Raw genomic sequence first — 19152 nt, 5'->3', positions numbered from 1 at the left:
GGTCTGTGGGAAGAGAAGGTCTGTTGGTACTGTTGGTCCCCTCCCCCCATTTCCAAGGCAGGTGTGGCCCACGGGGTCCGCTGGGCCTCCGCGGGACTTGCAGGCTGGGAGGTGGTGGTGGGCTTGCACAGGAGCTCAAAGGGCCCGGACATGGCCTGCTGAGCCTTCCCCCCCAGAGCAGCCCTGAATTGAGGACAATCTCCCCTCCCTTCTTTGGCTGCCTGGCCGAAGTGTGAGCATGAGGCATGGGTGCAGAAACAGGAGACCCTCAAGAATCATTGACCTGGCCCGTGCGGTCAGCCCAGGCAGCTAAGCTGGGCTGCTGGCCTCGGGGGCTCTGGAAGGCCAGGGTCAGAAGGCAGCCCGTCTCTGTCTGCTCACCCAAGGAAATCCTCAGCTTAAGGCTCATCTCCAGAGCAGGGCAGGCCTGGACCCTGGGTTGCCATGGCAACAGGTTCTGGAGCCTGTGCAGGCAGAGCCACCCTCTCCTGTCACCCTGAGGCTGCCTGGACTGGTGGGGTGAGGGCCCACAGCACTTGTCTTGGTGGAAGGGCCATGGGCCAGGGGCACAGCTGTCTGCTGCGGACCCAGGCTGGGAATCAGGACACAGCATCCATGTAGCTCCCTGGGTCTGAGTCTGAGGCCCCTGGCCTATAAAATGGCAGAGTAAGGAGGAGGACTAGTGGTTGTCTTGGCTGTTGTGAGGGTTGCACAGCTGAGTGGTTGTTATCAAGGCCACCTAGAGACCCCTCCTCATTCTGAGGCATCCTCGTTTCCACTTTCGGCCTAATCCCAGGGGCAGCGCCCCCGGAGCCTGCACCCCCTGGCTCTGCCCTGATGACCCTTGGCCTAGGTTCTCGCCTGGCAGGGAGGGGCCACCCTTCCTACCACCCCCAACCCCTGCATGCCCAGACAGCTTGGCATGGCTCAGACCCAGCCATTCAATGGACATGCTGCCCTCTGGCCCCTCACAACAATGGGGACTCCAGGAATATTGTTCGGCCTGAGCTGAATCAAATGCTCTAAATTTAGCCCATCTGATGCGTCTTCCACTTCCTGCCACTGCTGCCCTCCTTTCAAGGCAATGAGGTCACCCCGGAATCACAGCCCAGCAGCCAGACCTAGGGGGTTTCCAGGTCCAGGGCTGCTCGCCTGCTCTTGGGGAACTAGCTACGAGGGGACCAGGGGTCATGGGTCTTCCCTCCCTCCCTGCCCTGCTGGCCCCTTGGCTGCTGGGCCCAGAATTGAGTCCCCAAGAACTTTACCACCAACAGGGGGTCGGGGGAGGGAGTGGCTGGTAGGGAGGGAAGCAGGGAGCAGCGAGCATCCTTGGACAGGAGGGGAAGCACACTGAAGAACCAGGGGCTTGGGCAAGTTGGAAGAAACACCAAGTCTCATAGTCATCCATTCAAAAAAGACACTGAGAGCCTGCTGCGTGCTGGGCCCAGCGCTGGGCAAAGAGCCTGACCCTGCCCCCCCTCCAGGGGACAGTGCAGAGGAAGAAGGACAATCAGCAAGTAAACAATAAGTGACCAAGATCATTTTAGTCATCACAAATGTTATGTAGGAAACAGATCATAGAGAGGCGATCATGAAGCCTGTGGGGGGTGGAGGGCCCTGGTTTAGAGAAAGGGTCAGAGAAGGCCTCTCTGAGAGACGACATTTGAGCTGAGTCTTGGATGACCAGAAAGAACTATTCGAAGATCTGGGTGGGGCTGAGCTCTCCAGGCCAGAGGAGGGTCAAGGACAGCCACCCAGGAGAGAAGAAAATTATCTGGCTTGGGGCATTCTGGAGGCTGGGACACCACTCCTAGGAGGGCGAGTGGTCAGGAGGCAGCATTCTGTGAGAGGTGGTCCCCCAGGGTGATGAGCAGGGGAACCAGTGCCTGACTCACAGATTTAAAAGGATCTGTTGGCTGCTATGTATGTATCAGTGGGACCACAGGGAGACCAGGGAGGAGGCCAAAGCCATAACAGCTTGGGATAATAAAAACCGTTTGCTAGAGGGAACCTTCAAGATTGACCTGCTTCAGTCCTCTCCTGAGGCCCAGAGAGGGCATGTGTCTTGTCCAAGGTCACACAGTGACTTGGAGATCTGCCTGGAAAACCTCTTACAGTAGGTAGTAAGAGGAACTTTGCCACCTGTAAAGGACGTGTCTTTTCACGAACACCATGCCTGAGACACTGCCCTCAGCCTAGTCCCCCATTTTGTACGCTGCACTGTCACCCCTCCCAGGCTCCTGTTGCAGTGGGGGTGAGCAAGCCAGAGATGCACAGTTCCTGGGGGTTGGGTCGGGGGTCTGCCCTGTCTCTGGCCTGGCTTCTCCCACGTCCTGTGGACAGGTGTTCTGACTCTGGCCCTTCCCACAATCCTCCCCGACACAACCCTCACCCTCACACTCCTGTCCTGTGCATCTCCCAGAAGCCCCCACTCTCCTGTTCTGCCAAGAATCCGGGGTTGGCAGAGAGTTGCGGGGGGCCTCTGGAATGTCGCTTTCCGGTGCCAGCACCAGTGTGCCAACCTCGGCAGAGGCCTCGGGGGCGGATGGGGGATCACCGGATCTTGTCTGGAATGGTGAGGCTGGCAGCCATGAGCCACAGGGGAGGGCTGGTCTGCCTGCCTCATCTCAGGTGGGGGACACCCCACACTGGAGCTGCCCTGAACTGCTGGCCTGCTCTCTCTCCTTACCATCCCTCCAGGGGTGGGGGAGCTGGTTCCCTAGCAACAGTGCCCCTCCATCACACTCCTCCCTCCAGCTGCCCACACCCACAGTACCTCTAGGTTTACACTTGAACCCTGTTGGGGGTGAGGGGAGGTAGTGCTCTTTGTTGGACATTCCTATTAACCCTTCAGACGCTGGGTGTGAGGAAAAGAGCTTTGGGCTCATCTGGGTTCAAATCCCATCTTCACAGTGACTGTCTCTTGGGGCCTCGGTTTCCGCATGTACAGAAGGCAGACAATCCCCCTGTGCAAGGGCTTGGTGTGAGATTTTCGGAAGGTAATAGCCCCGCACACACCAGGCCCTGGCTGCTTCTCTCCCTCCTCTCCCCACTGCCCCTTGGTTTCCACATCCCTAACAACTCAGGGAAAGTAGAAAGCTTCTTTCCTCAGTGGGCCCCTGTGGGCAGCCTGGGACAGGAGCAGTGAGAGGTGGAGCACTGGAGTGGTGAGGTTAGGATCCTGACTCCGGAGTCAGACAAACCTGGGTTTGAGCCTTGGCTCCTCCACCTCCCAGCTGTGTAGCCTTGGGCAAGTTACTAAACCTCTCTGAACCTGGATTTCCTCATTTGTTTAATGGTAATAATAACAACACCTTCCCCACTAGGGTTGTTGGGACATAGCTATTATTGGTAGTATAATCAGCTGGTGGGGGAAAGCGGGTATGGGGGGAGCTTGTGTCCCCCCAGTGGCCCCAGGTTGTTGGAAGCTTCTGGTGAGACTGGGGGCAGTCTTGAGTGGCTAGAGTGAGGAGAAGGCAGCCAACACCCAGCTGCCCTCCGCCTGTGCCTCTCATGGCAGGAGAAGCTGAGGTGCCAGTGGTTCTCTGGGGACCCCCACGCTCCCAGCCATGCTGGTGGTGGAGCTGGGTGAGGCCTCCTTTTCCAGCCAGATGCCCTTCAGGCCTGGGGCAGGGCAGGGCCACCCCCTCCTCCCCTGTGCCAGCAGGGCCCAGGCCAAGATGCCTTTATTTTTAAACCTGAGAACAATGCCTGGCCGACACTGGCCTCCCAAAGAGGACAGAGAGAGCAAGGACGGGCTGAGAGCCACGCTTCCTGGGCCAGCACTCCTCACCCCCAGACAGGTGCCTAGGGGACTCTGTCCTCCCACTGACAGGGACACAGAGTCTGCTCTCCCTCAGGGGATCCGGATTCTAGAGTCCTCCCTAGTCCCTGCCCCTCCCCCACCCCTGGGACAAGCCACCCCCATCAGAGAGGCATGGTTGAGACATACCTGCTATGCTCAGGCCCCTGCAGGGGCCAGTCCCAAGAGTGGCTTCAGCATCCAGGACACCTGGCCCCTCAGACTCTCCTTCCACCCCCACAGTCCCCCAAGACCAGGCTGGACGTTGTGCCTCCTCTGGGAGGCTCCCCATCCTGCCCAACGCCCATGATGCGCTATTGCCTACTCACACCTTTCTGCTCACAGCCCTCCAGAAAAGTTCCGAGTTGGTGCAGCAAGAGGATAGTGCAGTTGGCAGTGACTCAACACTTCCCAAGGGCAGGGTAAGATGGATAAACCAGGAGTCAGGGACATGGCTCTAGTCCTGGTTCTGCAGTCAACCTCTGCGTGACCTTGAGCAAGATCCATACTGTCCTTTCTCCCTCAATTTCCTCTTCTGTAAAACTGGGATAATTGACCCACCTTGCTGACATCTCAGGGTGGGAGAGTGCTTTGTAAACTCTGAGGTGTTGTGCACCTGTGGGCACAGGGTCTCCAGATGGGCAGGAGACACTGGAAATGGGTGTCCCCAACACCTGGTGGTGTTTATGGAAAGCCAAAGGCACCAGACCCCAGAGCCTGGCTTCAGATCCCGGCTCTCCACTGTCAGGCTCAGACTTTGGGCACCTCCCTCAGCACCTCTATTTCCTCATCTGTAAAATGGGATCATGAGTACCTGCTTCGCGTAAGGCTGTTGGGACAATTGAAATGAAATGGGTAAAGCACATAGTAAGCATTAGCTCTTACCATGTGTGCAGTGGAGCCAAGATGTGTGTGTATGCGTGCGTGTGCACCAGCCTCTGTGTGTTTGTGCTCACAGGTTATGCTCCCAGAGTGTGGAAACCATTGGGTGTATGTAAAATAGAATGAGCACCCTAATTGGGGTGTGGATTTGCACACGGACCGGAGTCCAACGTCAGTGTGTGTGCACTAGTGTCCGAGAAGGACGTGTGTGCCCAGGACGTACTCACAAGGACCTGAAACAACTTGTGTCCCCTCGCCCCACCAATGAGGTGGGAACACAGTGTGTCCGTATGTCTCCTCCCACTGTCATCTCCTCCTGCGAGGACAGGAAGCATCAGGGCCCCCGTCCCAGAGCCTGGCCCCACCCCAGGTCGCTGGGGAAGGGCCTCAAAGGGAGGCCTGTGGGAGGGCGCAACGGAGAGAGGACAGGTCGCCAAAAGCCTCCAAAGGAGCTTGGTCTCTTCTGTCTCCTGGGTTGCTGTGATTTTCCGTGTAGCATCACTGCCTGTTCTATTCCCTGTAGTAATTTTGTCTCCCCCGCCCTCCATGAGGATGGGGATTGTCTCCATTTTGTATGCTGCTATGTCTACAACAGACAGTGCCAGGCATACAGTAGGTGTTCAACAAGCACTTGGATGGCTGAGGAGCGTGGAAAGGTTTTGTTGTTGTCAGCTGTATCATGGAGTCATGTACACACAATAAAAGTCACCAGTTGTCAAACCTCAATGTGTACAGTCATGTAACCTTTACCTGAACCAGGACCTAGAACGTTGTTTTCACCCTAAAAGTTCCTTCTTGCCCCTTCACCCTTGCCTCTGGCGGCCACTGGCCTGTCTTCTAGTCCTGTAATGTTGCCTTTTCTAGAATTCCATGCCTGTATCTGAGGAGATTGCTCAGGCAGCCGCATGGGCCACGAAGAGGAGGGTCAGAGAGGATGGAGGGTCCCCGCAGGATGGAGGTGACCGTGACAGGCCTGGCCCAGGAAAGGTGAAGGCGGGCCACCCTGAGAATTGGGTTTCAGAGAGATCCTCTGGGACCAGGTGAGCAGCTGGACCTGGAGGACGTGGCCAGGTTTCCTGCAGGAGCAGCTGGCTAGCGGCTGAGATGGCTCTCATGGCTTGGTTGGGAGAGATGTGCTCACAGGCACGTGAGTACATGGGTGTGCACGCACAGACTCACCTGTACACGTGCCTGGGCACAGGCACATGCACACACACACGAAAGGAGGAAGGCAGCCTAGGCCCAGGCAGGTGACACGGAGTTAGCAGACCCCTCATGGCACAGCAACCCAACACCTGTTTCCACCTTCGCTGTGGAGGAGAACCACTCTAGGCCACGCGTAAGGAGGCACACAGTCGGGGGGGAGGTGGGGAGCGCAAGCTCAAGTTCACTGAGCCCGTCCCTGTGAGAGGCAGGCTCATGGGCTACCCCAACTTTAGGATGTAGCTGCTATCCGCTCCCTCTTACAAATGAGGCAATGGAAGCGTGAGGAGGTTGCTCATGTCACACAGTGACAGCACTCAAATTCGGCTTTTACAATCTGTGACAGGTTGCGTTTCCCAGCGAGGACCACAGCAATAGCTTTCAACGCATACATTCTTATAGCACAACGCGGGTGCTGCTCCCACAGAGATACAACGCTTCCTGCGTTCCCTCTCCTCGAATCTGGGTAGAATCCACAAACTTGCAAAAGCCGTGCCCTGGCTTCTGAGCTAGGTCGCAAAATGCAATGTAGCTTCTGCATGGTTCTCCTGGGACACTCACCTCTGGAGCTCTGAATGGCCATGCTGTGAGGAAGCCCAACCAGCCCACACCGGGGGACCAGAGAGACCAGAGGGAGAGTCCCCAAGGGTGCAGGAAGCAGTTGCCCCGCCAGCACCCACAGCTCCCACCCGGCTGGTCCAGGTCCAGCCACTGACTGTGACAACCTGAGAGACCCCAAACCAGACCATCCCAAGCTCATCCCAAATTCCTGACCTACAGAAACTATGAAAAATAATAAAATGATTCTTATTGTTTTAAGCTACTAAGTTTTGGGTTGATTTGTTAGACAGCAGTAGTTAATTGGAACCCAATCCACTGCAAATCCTATTGGGCCGATATTCAAAAAAAAAAAAATCCGGACTCCAACTGCTTCTCGCATTTTCACCCACCTCCCTAATCTGGGTCACTGCATCTCCTGCCTGGACAACTGCAGCAGCCTCCTGATGGGTCTCCCTCCTCCGGCCTCGACCCTACCGTCTGTGCACCACACAGCAGCCAGATTCAGCCTGTGGAGCACAGGCACCTCTGCTCAAAGCCCTCCTGTGGCTCCCATCTCCCTCGAGTCCTGACAGCGACCCACAGGCCCCACACAGTTGGCCCCCACAGCCTATCTGACCTCAGCTCCCCCTCCCGTCCCCTCACTCACGCTTCTCCAGTGTTTCCCTAAACTCATCAAGCCCATCCCTTCCTCAGAGCCATTGGCCATGCTGTTCCTGCTGCCTAGGATGCCTGCCCTGCTCACTCACCCCTCCAGCTCTCAGCTCCCGTGTCACCTACTCAGTGAGGCCTCCCCGATCACCCTGCACCCCCCAAACTCCCCATTCTCCCCGTGCTTTGTTTTACTCCATTGAAGTTCCCATCCCAATAATGATGACAAATTGTATCTCAATTTTTGTTGTCTGCCTTCCATTTTTATCAGATCATGAGCTCCCTGCCCGCAGCGACTTTGTTTTTACTGCCTTATCCTCGGTGCTGAGCCCAGGACCTGGCCTATGTAGAGCTTCTGATGTCCATTGAATGATGGATGAATGAATGAATGAATGATTCAAGAACGCTTCCACTCAACCGAAACCCCCGATGGGAAAGGTCACTGAGCCTCTCAAAATGGGCTGCCCTTCTGCCCATTCAGGGTCAATCCTCAGGCTCCAAATGTGGAAACTGAGGCCCGGGGCAGGTAAATCATTGGTCAAAGGCTAAAAGGTCATTCGCACATTCAACACATGTAAAAGCTTTATGGCATCCAAAACTTCCAGCATCTTTGAAGCCAGACTTCTTGAGTTTAAATACCTGGGTTGCCCCCTTGCAAACCAAGAAGGCAAGTTACTTAACCTCTCTGTGCCTCAGTGTTCTCACCCCTAACAGGGGGGATAATCCCCCCCTCAGAGGCAGGGGCAGATTTGCCCTGTGGCTAAGGAACTTGAAGGCCCCACACCCCTCGCCTGTGTAGGCTTTTCCAAGGCACCATGCCTATTGAACATTCCTGACCATGTATATTTTTCTTAAAGATCCTGAGACTGACTCAGCTTTGGGCCCCACCGTTCCAGAATCGGCCCCTACCCATAGCGTCTTCAGAATGAAATGAGTGATTGCCCATAGGACAGTGCCTGGCACATGGCTAGTGCTCATGCTATGTTGTGGAGGAACCGCTGTGTGCCAGGCACTGTGCTTGGAGCTGGGGATTCAGTGGCGAACAGCACAGACGAAGCCCCTGTCCTCATGGAGCTCAGGTCCCGAGAGTGAGCAAATGGACATTAAGTGGCAGGCAGTGACAAGGGCAATACGAACAATCTAGTGGTACTGGGGGTAGGGAAGACGGACAGGGAGGGGGCAGTGAAGTTTAGAGGGGGCAGGAGACTTCTCTGAGGAGTGACATTTGAAGAGGTGAGTGATTAAAAGAAGAAAGCTGTTCAGGCAGAGGGAACAGCAGGTGCAAAGGCCCTGGGGTGGGAATAAGCTAGATGCGTTGTAGAACCAGAAACAAGGACAGTGGGGAAGTGAGTGAGGAAGCGAGCAGCAGGAGATGAGGTCAGAGCAGCCGGGTGCTGGGTCCACTTCCTTCACCCCTTCCTGCATCCGAGGGACTAGGACTTGCAGAACTGCAACCCCCATCCTGGCCAGAGCTGGGGTGCCACTCTTCCACCACCCCTCTTGCCTTGTGACCTCAGCCCCACCCAGCTCCCAGACCCAGCCCCCACTTCCCCTTCCAGCTGTGACCTGGAAAGACAGCTACCACATCCTTTCCTCAGGGCCATCTCTCCTCCCTCAGACCTCCAGAGTGGAGGGCAGGGGACAAAGCAGCTGACCTTCCGCCTGTGGGTAACTCCCTTCTGACTTCTCATCTGCCTTCCCACCCCTCACCTACCCACTGGCAATTGCAGTGTCAAACCCTGGCAGCCGCCTCTCCTTCCCTTTTGCTAACCCTCCCAGAAACCATGGGGGTTCCTCACATGCATCAGCCATTCCGTAGGCCCAGAACGCCCTTTCTTCCCTCCTCCTCTGACCAAATCTTAGTTGTCACCTCCTCCTGGAAGTCCCTGGGTCATGAGCAAAAGATGGGTCTTGTTCCTCTCTATACTCCCAGGGCCAGGCCTAGAGCTTGGCACCCAGAAGGATCTTAGTGGATGGATGAATGGATGGATGGACAAACGAACAGGGAAGTTATTTGGGTCCAACCAACCAATTATTTGCTGATTTGTACATAAAGCACTGGATTTGGGGACTGGGCTCTTTGAACATAAATGCGAGTGAGTCTGTCTGTCGGGGTCGTCCCTAGCTTCTTGGAAAGCCACTGACCTGGGCTGAGTTTCTCCTCATTTGCCAAAGCAGCAGGTGGAAGGGGCGAAATGATCTCAAAGCATCATAATTGTAAGTGTGGCCTCCAGCCAGATGGCCTGGGTTCAAATCCTGGCCCTGTCCCCTTGCTAGCTGTGTGAACTTCGATGAGTTTCTTAACCTCTCGGAGCCTCCATTTCCCCATCTGTAAGTGCTAAAGAGCATCAGGGCCTGTCCCACAGAATGGTTCTGAAGACTCACGGTGATGACTCCTGCAGAAAGCCCAGCCTATGGGAAGCACTCAAGAAGCATTAACCATATAGTTAATTAGACCATAATTAGGTCTGAGGTCCTTGATCTGCGTCTACAGGGATGAGACAAGTTTGTACGGACACATCTACTACGTGTCAGAGCGGGAGGTTAGGAGTGTCCCAGACTGAGTTTCCCTATGGTGCCAAGAACAGGACCAACTGTCACCCCCAGGTTGGGAGTGTAAGCTGTGTGTACACGCTGCCTGCCCTGAAGCACCTCCACCCTTTTCCCCACTGTTGAACCCTTGGAAAGGTCATAAGTGTCAGAGGGTGCTGAAAGGAACCTTCGATAATCCCATCGTAGCAGACTGAGCTTCCAGAGACCAGCTGGGAAATGTCCCCCCAACCCCTTACACCCTCTGGGGGAATGCTGGACTAGAAATGAGGCCACAGGCCACACATGGGCGGTCTGGGGACCTCAGCGGGTAAGGGGCTGCCGCTCAGGCCCCTGGCTCCCTGCCCTTAAGGGTCTAGGTGACATGGCCTCGTTTAAACAGAGACAATTTAGGAATCTTAGTGATCTCTGTGTACAGAGCCCAGGGCATAGGGGAAGCTGAGGTCAGGAAGGCTGTGTGACTCGCCCAAGGTCACACAGCAGTGGAGAAAGAGCTGGGACCCAGGACTCTAACCCCCCCACCCCCCGCCCCCTGCCATGCTCCTCCCCCACACAGTGATACATTTCTGGAAATTACCCCAGCTCTACTTTCCACAATGAATCAGGAACAGCTGTACCTCCAGGAGCCAAAAATACTCCTGGGGCTCCGGGACGAGGACACTGACATCTGTCCTAGGTGTCTGACAGCAGAACTGGCCTTTCCCGGGAACTGATGATAACGATACCATTTAGTTCATTCGGTCAGAACTCCCAAAGGCCTTATGAAGCCGCATCTTAGTCCTGTTCTTGCTATGCCCCTGTGAAATAGGGGTCCCGGCCCCATTTGATAGGTGACGCCACTGACACCCAAAGGGGTAGAATGATTTTCCCAGGGTCACACAGGCAGCCCTGGTTCTGACAAGCACGTGGCCAACCCCAAGCCCAGAACCTTCCCTGACACTCTGGAGGTGAGTTTGACCTTCCCTCTCAGAGACCGAGGCAGGTCTTAGACAGCATCTACTCCCACCCCTGAATTCTAATTCTTTTTTTGTTTTTTCATGGCTATACTATCAAAGTAACAATACATGTTCACTTATGAAAATCTGAAAAATGCAGAAAAGTCAAAATAAGGAAGAAAAATCACCACCCACAGCCCCACCACCCAGAGACAATCATTGTTAAGGTTTGATGTATTTCCTTCCATAGTTTTTTGTTTGGGGACTTTTTTTTTTTAACATAGCTGAGATCATACTGTATATTAAAAGAAAAAAACAAAACTGTGGTATCCTGCCTTTTTGACTTGCCATTATATCATGGGCACTTTTTAAGTTATTTCACTCTCTATAACGCATTTCTTTTCCTCTTCTCTGAGCCTCATTTTTATTGGCTGTCTAGTATTTTGTTGAGTGGAAGTTCCATAGTTTATTTAGCCATTTACTTATTGTTGGATATCTCAGTTATTTCCAGTTTTTTGATGTTATAAATAATATATTTTGGTAGATCTTTGCACAGAAAGCTTTCCTTTTTCCATATTTAGGGATATCTCTGTGGCTGGAATGGAATTACTGGGTCAGTGAGTCATATATGTTTCTGGCAAACTCGGTCAAATTGTTTTCCAAAGAACCTGAGCCACACCCATTCTACTGATGAGCAAGGACAGACCCCAAGAGGTGCTGTGAACAGTGCACAGCCACTCAGCCAGTCAACGATGCCTGAGGCCCTTCCTCTGTACCTCACCTACCTCCATCATCATGCATCCCTCTAATCATTCATTCATTCATTCATTCATTCATTTTTTCAAAGGGTAAGTTGCACCTACTATGTGCCAGGCACAGGTCTAGGCCCTGGAGATACTGCAGAGAACAAAATAGACACACCCCTTTCCTTCAAGGTGTTTCCATCCCAAAAGCTTGGAGGGAAGGAGCAAGCAGGAAGAAGGGCAGGTGCACTCTCACCTACCTTGCATTTGGCTGTCTGCGGATCAAGGAGCTCATTTGCATCAAGGTGTTCATTTGCATATCAGAGTCTGTGAGCAGAGCTGAGAAAAGGCAGAGAATGACATATGCCATGAGCAGAGTCCAGCCCAGTTTTCCTTGACCCCAAATTGTTTTCTAAAATTTGCCATTCCTTCCCACACATATTCAGTCCACGGGCCTTTCTTGACGTGAGTTGGGCTGGAGGGACTTGGTAACAAGAACAATAATATTAGTAGCACTGCGACAAGTAACAAGAAGGTGAAGTCACTCAGGCCAGGTGATGGAGATGCAAGTGACAGAGGCAGGATTTGAACTGAGCAGTCTGGCTCCTGAGTCCAGGCTCTTAAATGCATCTGACTGACAGTCCACCACAGAAGCCATCAGGTACCAGCAGACCCCACAGGTGGACATACAGCTTTGCTTTGGCCAGAGGAAGTTCAAAGGGGTCCCCAGGACAGCACAGGTCCAAGAAGCAGCACTGAGAAAACGGGCCTGGGAGCCGGAAGTGAACAGTCAGATTGGAGATTTCCTATTTCTTTGAACCTGGGGTTCCTTCTGCTCAGAACGCCCTCTCTCTCTTCCTTTACCTCCTTACAGCTTACTCTTGCTCAGCTGAGATACCACCTCCTCCAGGAAGCCCTCCCTCCAGGGAAAGGTTTACAGCTGGCTCCTGAGCCCTGGTCCAGCCTGGAAAGGGCTTGGGGCCTGGCTGGGTGAGAGACTGGAGCTCCTGCAACAACCCACCCTCCCCGTGGGAGATCCTCACTCCCCGACCCCCACTCCCTGATTCAGCTCTTTGTGGGTTAGGAGAGAAACGGAGAGTGAACAGTGATCGAAGGACAGTGGGTGTGGTTGGTGGCCTCGAATCCTGGGTGCGTATCCCAGTTCCACTGTTCATTCACCACATTCCTTAACCTCTCTGTGCCACGGTTTCCTCATCTCTGTAACAGACTGTAACGGTGTTCTTCGCTCTCGGTCGCTGTGAGACTTACCTGGAACAGGTCTGGCGCGGACGCCCCAGTAAGTGTTCACTCTGTTATCATGAAAGAACAGGGGAGCAAGCACCCACGGAATCACAGGCTCACAGAACGCCGGGGGCTTAGAGAGCCCCAGCCCCGCTCTCCCACTTCACAGCTGAGGAAACTGAGCCCAGAGACGGAGGAGGCCATACCCAAACAAGAGCCCTTTACCCCCACCCCAGTCCCTGTCACCAACTGCCCTTGGTCCCGGGTCCTGGGTTCACCCCCCAGAAAGAGTTTCTGGTAAGAAGAGCCTCAGCGACTACGGAGAAGTAGCCTCAACCCTGGCTCTTGCCCTTAAAGGTCCAACACGAGTTTTCTGTCCTGGGCCCGGCCAGGGCCTGCTCGCTCGCTCCCTGAGCATTCACCTCTCTGGGAAGGAACTTTCCCCCCAGAGACACCTCCCCGAGGGAGGGGGCTGCTTCCTGGCCTGAACAATGGGTCCGGGATGTCCCTCAGCCTCAGGCATGCAGGGGTGTGGGGACATCTGATGAGGATGCCATTCCCATTCAGGGAGCGCAGGGAATGTGGAGATGGGGGCAGGGGGCAGCCCCAGGCCCCAGCTGGAGGCAGCATCTTTGGGGAACACTCCTTGTCCTTGTGACCTTGGGCAAGGGGCTCCATCTTACCATGCCTCAGTTTCCCCACCTACAAAAGTGAGAATGACAAGAACATCTCTCATAGGACAGCCGTGAAATTGACCCAGTCCTCTCTGTAAAGTGCCTAACACTCACCAGGTGGGGTCGGAATTCACACACCAGGTGAAGCCAGGCAGTGAGGGCAGCAGCTACCCACACACACTCAGCCACCGCCTGCCTAGGTAAGAATCCCACTCTGCTGCTCCCAGCTGTGTGTCCTTGGACAGGCTATTTAATCTCTCTGTGCCTTAGTTTCCTCATCTGTAAAATGGGACTAAGAATAGTGCCTCTGTAGAGGGATGTTTGAAGGTTAACTGTGTTAACATATGTAAAGCGCTTACAGAACACGGGCCCTTTCTGAGCACTTGTCACGGTGACTATATCATCAATACCTCCTCACCTTCTGTATGAGTTTCCTGTGACTGCTGTAACAAATGATCACAAACGTGGTGACTTCAAACAACACACATTTTTTATCTGACAGTTTTGGAGGCCCAGATGTCGGCAGGGCGGTGTTCCTCCTGGAGGCTCTAGGCAAGAATCGGTTTCCTGGCCTTTTCCGGCTTCTGGAGGCCCCCGCATTCCTTGGCTGGTTCCATCTTCAAAGCCAGGAATGTAGCATCTCCCAATCTCTCGTTCTGATCTCTGCTCATGTCGTCACATCTCTTTGACTCTGACCTTCTTCCCTCCCTCTATAGTTTTAAACTTTTTATTTCGAACTCACTGTAGCTTTCTAGAAGTTAAAAAGGTAATTCAAAGTTCCCCTGTACACGTCACCACCCAGATTCCCCTCATGGTAACATCTGACATAACAGTGCTGTATTTATCAAAATGAAGATGTTAGCATTAATACAAATTTGTAAATTGCGGACTTTCTTCAGATGTCACCAGCCTTACCACTGAGGTCCTTTCCCTGTTCCAGGATTCCACATGGCATTTGGTCTTGGGTCACCTTAGTCCCCTCCATTTCTGATGTTCCTCAATCTTTCTTGACTTTGACACTTTTGAGGAGTACTACTTGGGTATTTTGTAGAATGTCCCTCCATTTGGTGTTTTTTGAACTGCTTTATTGAGACATAATTCATATACCACACATTCAAAGTGTACAACTTAAATTGTACAGTTCAATGACTCTGAGTTTATTACATTATTAATTTTCTGAAATTGTAGGAAAATATATGTGTGGGGACAGAGTCCCGGAGAGCAGTTCCCAGGCTCAGCCTTACGTGGAAAGGTGCTGGCTCAGGTAGTAGATGGCCATCCGCTGTGACTAGTTGACCATCAGCTATTACTGGTTAGCTATTAGCCACTGATATAACTGCCGTGGCTGCGCTGGGTTGGTTGGTTGTTTAGCAGAGAAGCAGACGGCAGGTTGCAGATCATGTGGCTCCTGCTTCCTGTGTCTCCAGCCCAGCCGCCAGCGAGACTATAGTGGTATGACTCCCCTCTCTATGGCTCCGTGGGTGTTCCTTTTTGGCCTCACCATATCCTACGTTCTTGTGCGAGCAGTGGTAGCAGAGACCCTGCACGACAATATGTCACATAACATTGGTCATTTTAACCATTTTTAAATGTACACTTCAGTTTGCCTCCCTCTTATAAAGACCCTTGTGACTACCCTGGGCCCCCCTGGGTAATTCAGGCTAATCTCCATCTCAAAGTCATTAACGTAATCACATCTGCAAAGTCCCTTTTGCCCTGGAAGGTGACACAGTCCCAAATGCCAGGAATTAGGACATGGCCATCCTTGGGGGGCTGTTATTCTGTCTGCCACAACTTCCTTGGAGCCACCACAAGCCACCTCATACCTGGGATTACTGATTCTTCCCTAGAGCCTCCAGGAGGAACACGACCCTGCCGACATCTGGGCCTCCAACACCGTCAGATAAAAAATGTGCGTTGTTTGAAGTCACCACGTTTGTGGTCATTTGTTACAGCAGCCACAGGAAACTCATACAGAAGGTGAGGGGGTATTAATGATGACAAGCACTTAGAAAGTGCTTTGCTTGCTGTGTCCCCAGTGCCTAGAACAAGGCTTGGGAAACCTGAATTCCTCTGTTCATCACTCTAGCCTGAGCATGGGAAATGGCCATTTTAGTAAAAAATGGTCCAATAGCAATTTCACCAGTCACCCTCACCTGCTCCCGCACAGTGTGCAGCTGCGGGCATAGAGGATCTTGCTGCTGCTTCAACTCCCTGTGCAGACAAGCCACTCCCAGGCCCATTTTACAGATAAGAAATCAAGGCCACACCCACACAGGTAGCAGTTCGAACCCAGGTGTCTCTACCCCCAGGCTCTCCACAACACTGTAGGCTGGGAGTCCCGAGGAGTCACTCAGGTTGCTAAAATCCTGAATTACACCCAAAGCAACTGGTAACTAGCTTCTGCTCCAGGACTCCAAATGCCCCCCACGCTGCCCAGACCTCCCCCAGAGCCCCCAGCCCCTTCATGAGCGAGTAACTACACAGCCTATCCCAGCAGGGAAACCCTGGAGCTGCTTCCAGGTCCCCTGACTGGCAAGTGCCTGGGTCCGCAGGATGTGAATTATTTTAAATCTCTCCTCTGCTCTGGCACATAGTAGGTGCTCAGTGAGTACATAGAGAGTGAGTGAACAGAGGGGCTTGAAAACCCTCGAGGCCCCCTTACTCCCAGCCTAGTGCTCAGTCCACTCAGACTCACTTCTGTCTCCCCTTGTGGCCTCGACTCTGTGGTAGTGCCTCCCCCATTTCCTGGGGGAGGGGGTAGTGGGCATGAAGGGGTGCAGAACAAGAGGGCTTTGAGACAGCTCTATCTCCGGAGGGAAGTGGAGGAGATAACGCAGCTTCTCACTTTCCCAGCTTGTCCCAGACCAGAGATAACCTGGGGGAGACAGGGTGCCCAGAGCCCTACAAGCAGCAGGGCCACCCACCTGCCCCCCAGGTTTCCCACGATCCCGCTAGCACAGACTCCAGGCTGAAACCGGAGGAGCCACTCGGAAGAGCCACCCGAGACAGGCAGATGATAAGCTGGGCCAGAGCTGGTGGGGAGGGGACAAGTCTCCAGCGTCCCCTGGAAAATGACCTGTAGGCTATAGTCACCTTTCCCTAAGCCTGGTTCCACCTGTACCTCCTCAGGGAACCCACCCTGACCCACCCTAAGACACAGCCTCTGCCAAGGGCCCTTTGAAAGCACCCGGTCCAGCCCTCTGGCTGACCAATGAAGAAGCTGGAACCAGAGAGGTTGGGGGGCCTTGCCCAAGTCACACAGCATCTTGATACGAGTGAGGGTTTAAACCCGGATCCCCTGGCTGCTGCGAGTTCTTCTTCAGTACATCAGACATCCGTCCTCAAAAACTGGTCAAATATTGTGAGAAGAGGGGAGGGGAGTTGCAGAAATCCAGGTCTGAATTTTAGAGGGTGGGGTGAGGAACAGAGAGGAAGGGGCACATGGGGTGGAAAGGAACCCAGAGCTGGGAGCAGAACACCGGGTTTCTGCCCCTCACTCTGCAACTAACTCACTAGGGCCCCTCAACCCAACCCCTGAGCTTTAGTGTCCCCATCTGTAACGGAGATAATAATGGTTTTGCCTAAGAGTGTTGTCCAGTGGATTAAATGGCTGAACTTGTCCGAGGGCCTTATGACAGTGCGTGGCCCCTCTCAAACGCTGGGCGGATGGCTCTGCTTGCTGCCTTTGGTGCTCTGTCTCTCCTGATCCGCCAGGAGCTCCATGTGGGCAGGTCTGGGAATATTCAGCTCTCAGCACAGGCCCCAGGCTCGAGGTGTTCACTCCTTCAGTAAGTTATCTGAGACGATGACCATGCTGTGGTCAGCGTTTGCATCAGGACTGCACGGGGCCACTGAAGGGCAGGCCCCAGGGCTGGATAGATGAATGAATGAATGAATGAATGAATGAATGAATGAATGAATGAGTCAGTGAGTTAATCTGCTCAGTTTTATACCAGAGGAGGGGCTCTCAGCCTAGCTTCCTCCCCTGCCTGGTGGACGTAGCAGGTGGACAGTAGGCAGGAGACACTCCCTCAGGGACAAATGTACTGCTTCCCACAGACTAGCAGCCCAGGCATTGCCCATGTGCTGTGCATCTGCTGTCCACTGACCTGAGCAGGGTCTCCCTGCAGGCCCAGAACCTCCCAGCGTTTAGTGCCCAAGTGGGCAGGCTGGGCCGTCCCAGACAGAGGCCCCTGCCCATGATGTTGTTGTGAGAATTAAATGAGGTGCTGCCATGTGAATAGACATTTCTCCAAAAAATATATAGGAATGGCTAATAAGCATGTGAAAAGACGATCAACATGATTAGTGGGTGGAGAAATCAAAGTCAAAGCCACAATGAGATACCAGTTCACACCCACTAGGATGGCTGTCATCAAAGACAGATAGTAACAAGTGTCAGTGAGGGCGTGGAGGAACGGAAGCCCTCATACATCGCTCATGGGCGTATAAGGTGATTCTGCCACATTGGGAGCAATTGAACAGTTCCTCAAAGTATTAAGTATACAGTTACCAGATGACCCCGTAATTCCAGTGTAGACCCAAGAGAAATGAAAACATTTGTCCAAAGACTTGTACAGGAAAGTTCAGAGCAATATTCTTCAGAACAGCCAAGAAGTGGCAACAACCCAAGGGGCTGTCCACAGGGGAATGGATAAACCAAAATGTGGTCTATCCATACGATGGAATATTATTCAGCCATTAAAAGAACGAAGTACTGATACATGCTACAACAGACACTATGCTACGTGAAGGAAGCCAGTCACAAAAGACCACATATTGTATGATGCCACTGATTTAAAATGTCCAGGATAGGCACGTCCGTGGAGAGTAGATTGGTGGTTCCAGGGGCTGGAGAAAGGAGAATGGGAGTGACTGCTGATGGGTATTGAGTTTCCTTGGGGGACTATCTAAAATTAGATTGTGGGGATAGTTGTACAACTCCGTAAATGTGCCAAAAACTATTGAACCACGCACTATAAATGGGTGTGCTGTATGGTATACAAATTACATGTCGATAAACGTGTTTTAACAAATGAGATGCTCCCAGCCCACCTGCCAGGTATCTAGTTAGAGCTCAGGGACTGGTAGCCACTAAGATTGGGGTTCTTGTTATTTCCATTATCATCTCTTTTGTTCTTCACAACAACCCTGTGATGTGGGTATTTGGCAGGTCCGGCAAAGTGAGGCTTGGAGAAGTGAGGTGTCTGACACAGGAAGTGGTGAAGCCCCGATGCCTCCCTGGCCTTCTGGACAAAGGAGAGCAGAGTGAGGGGACTCAGCATTTCCAGGGGAGGTGGGCTGGGGGCACCGTGAGCTGTGTCTTCACATGCCAGGCTCTGTAGCAGACTAGGGTGCGGGTCCTGCAAGGGCCCCCAGGTTCGAGCCTCCCACCCTTGTCAACTCCAGGCCTGTCTTACTGTCTGTCAAAAGCGCTCCAGCAGTGGTTTTCAAACTGTGTTCCAAGGCACCCTGGAGCCAAGAAGAGGTTTCAACTGTCCCTAAGAGAGGATGCCCTCAGACTCCACCCACATCCCTGCCTCCCTTCAGGCCTGGCCCACCCCTGAAGGCAGGATGTGACTGCCAAATGTAGGTGGAGAAGAGGAAGGCGTGGGGGGTTGTGTGCAGGAATCCACATCCTGGGGACCAGGAGATGGGAACTCCAGGTGCCTGTGGCCCAGCTTCCGGCTTCAGCCTAGAGAAGAAGCCTCCGCTGCTGCCTCCTAGAGCACGTCCCGGGGATGGTGCCGGCACGTCTGTTTCCCTTCTGCTGGGGGAGACACTCTGGATCCTCGCGCTCAGGGTCGGGGTCCCCAGGCCCAAACACATCAGAGCGTGAAGCTGGGCCTATGCTGGTCGCTGGGGACCCTGCCCGTGGGGAGTTCACGAAGTTCCCAATATGTTTGCTT

The sequence above is a fragment of the Rhinolophus sinicus genome, chromosome 1 (assembly GCF_057876585.1).
Source record: "Rhinolophus sinicus isolate RSI-liver-muscle chromosome 1, RSI-T2T, whole genome shotgun sequence".
Taxonomy (NCBI): domain Eukaryota; kingdom Metazoa; phylum Chordata; class Mammalia; order Chiroptera; family Rhinolophidae; genus Rhinolophus; species Rhinolophus sinicus.
The sequence above is the reverse complement of the archived record's forward strand: the minus strand, read 5'-3'. Positions refer to the sequence as shown.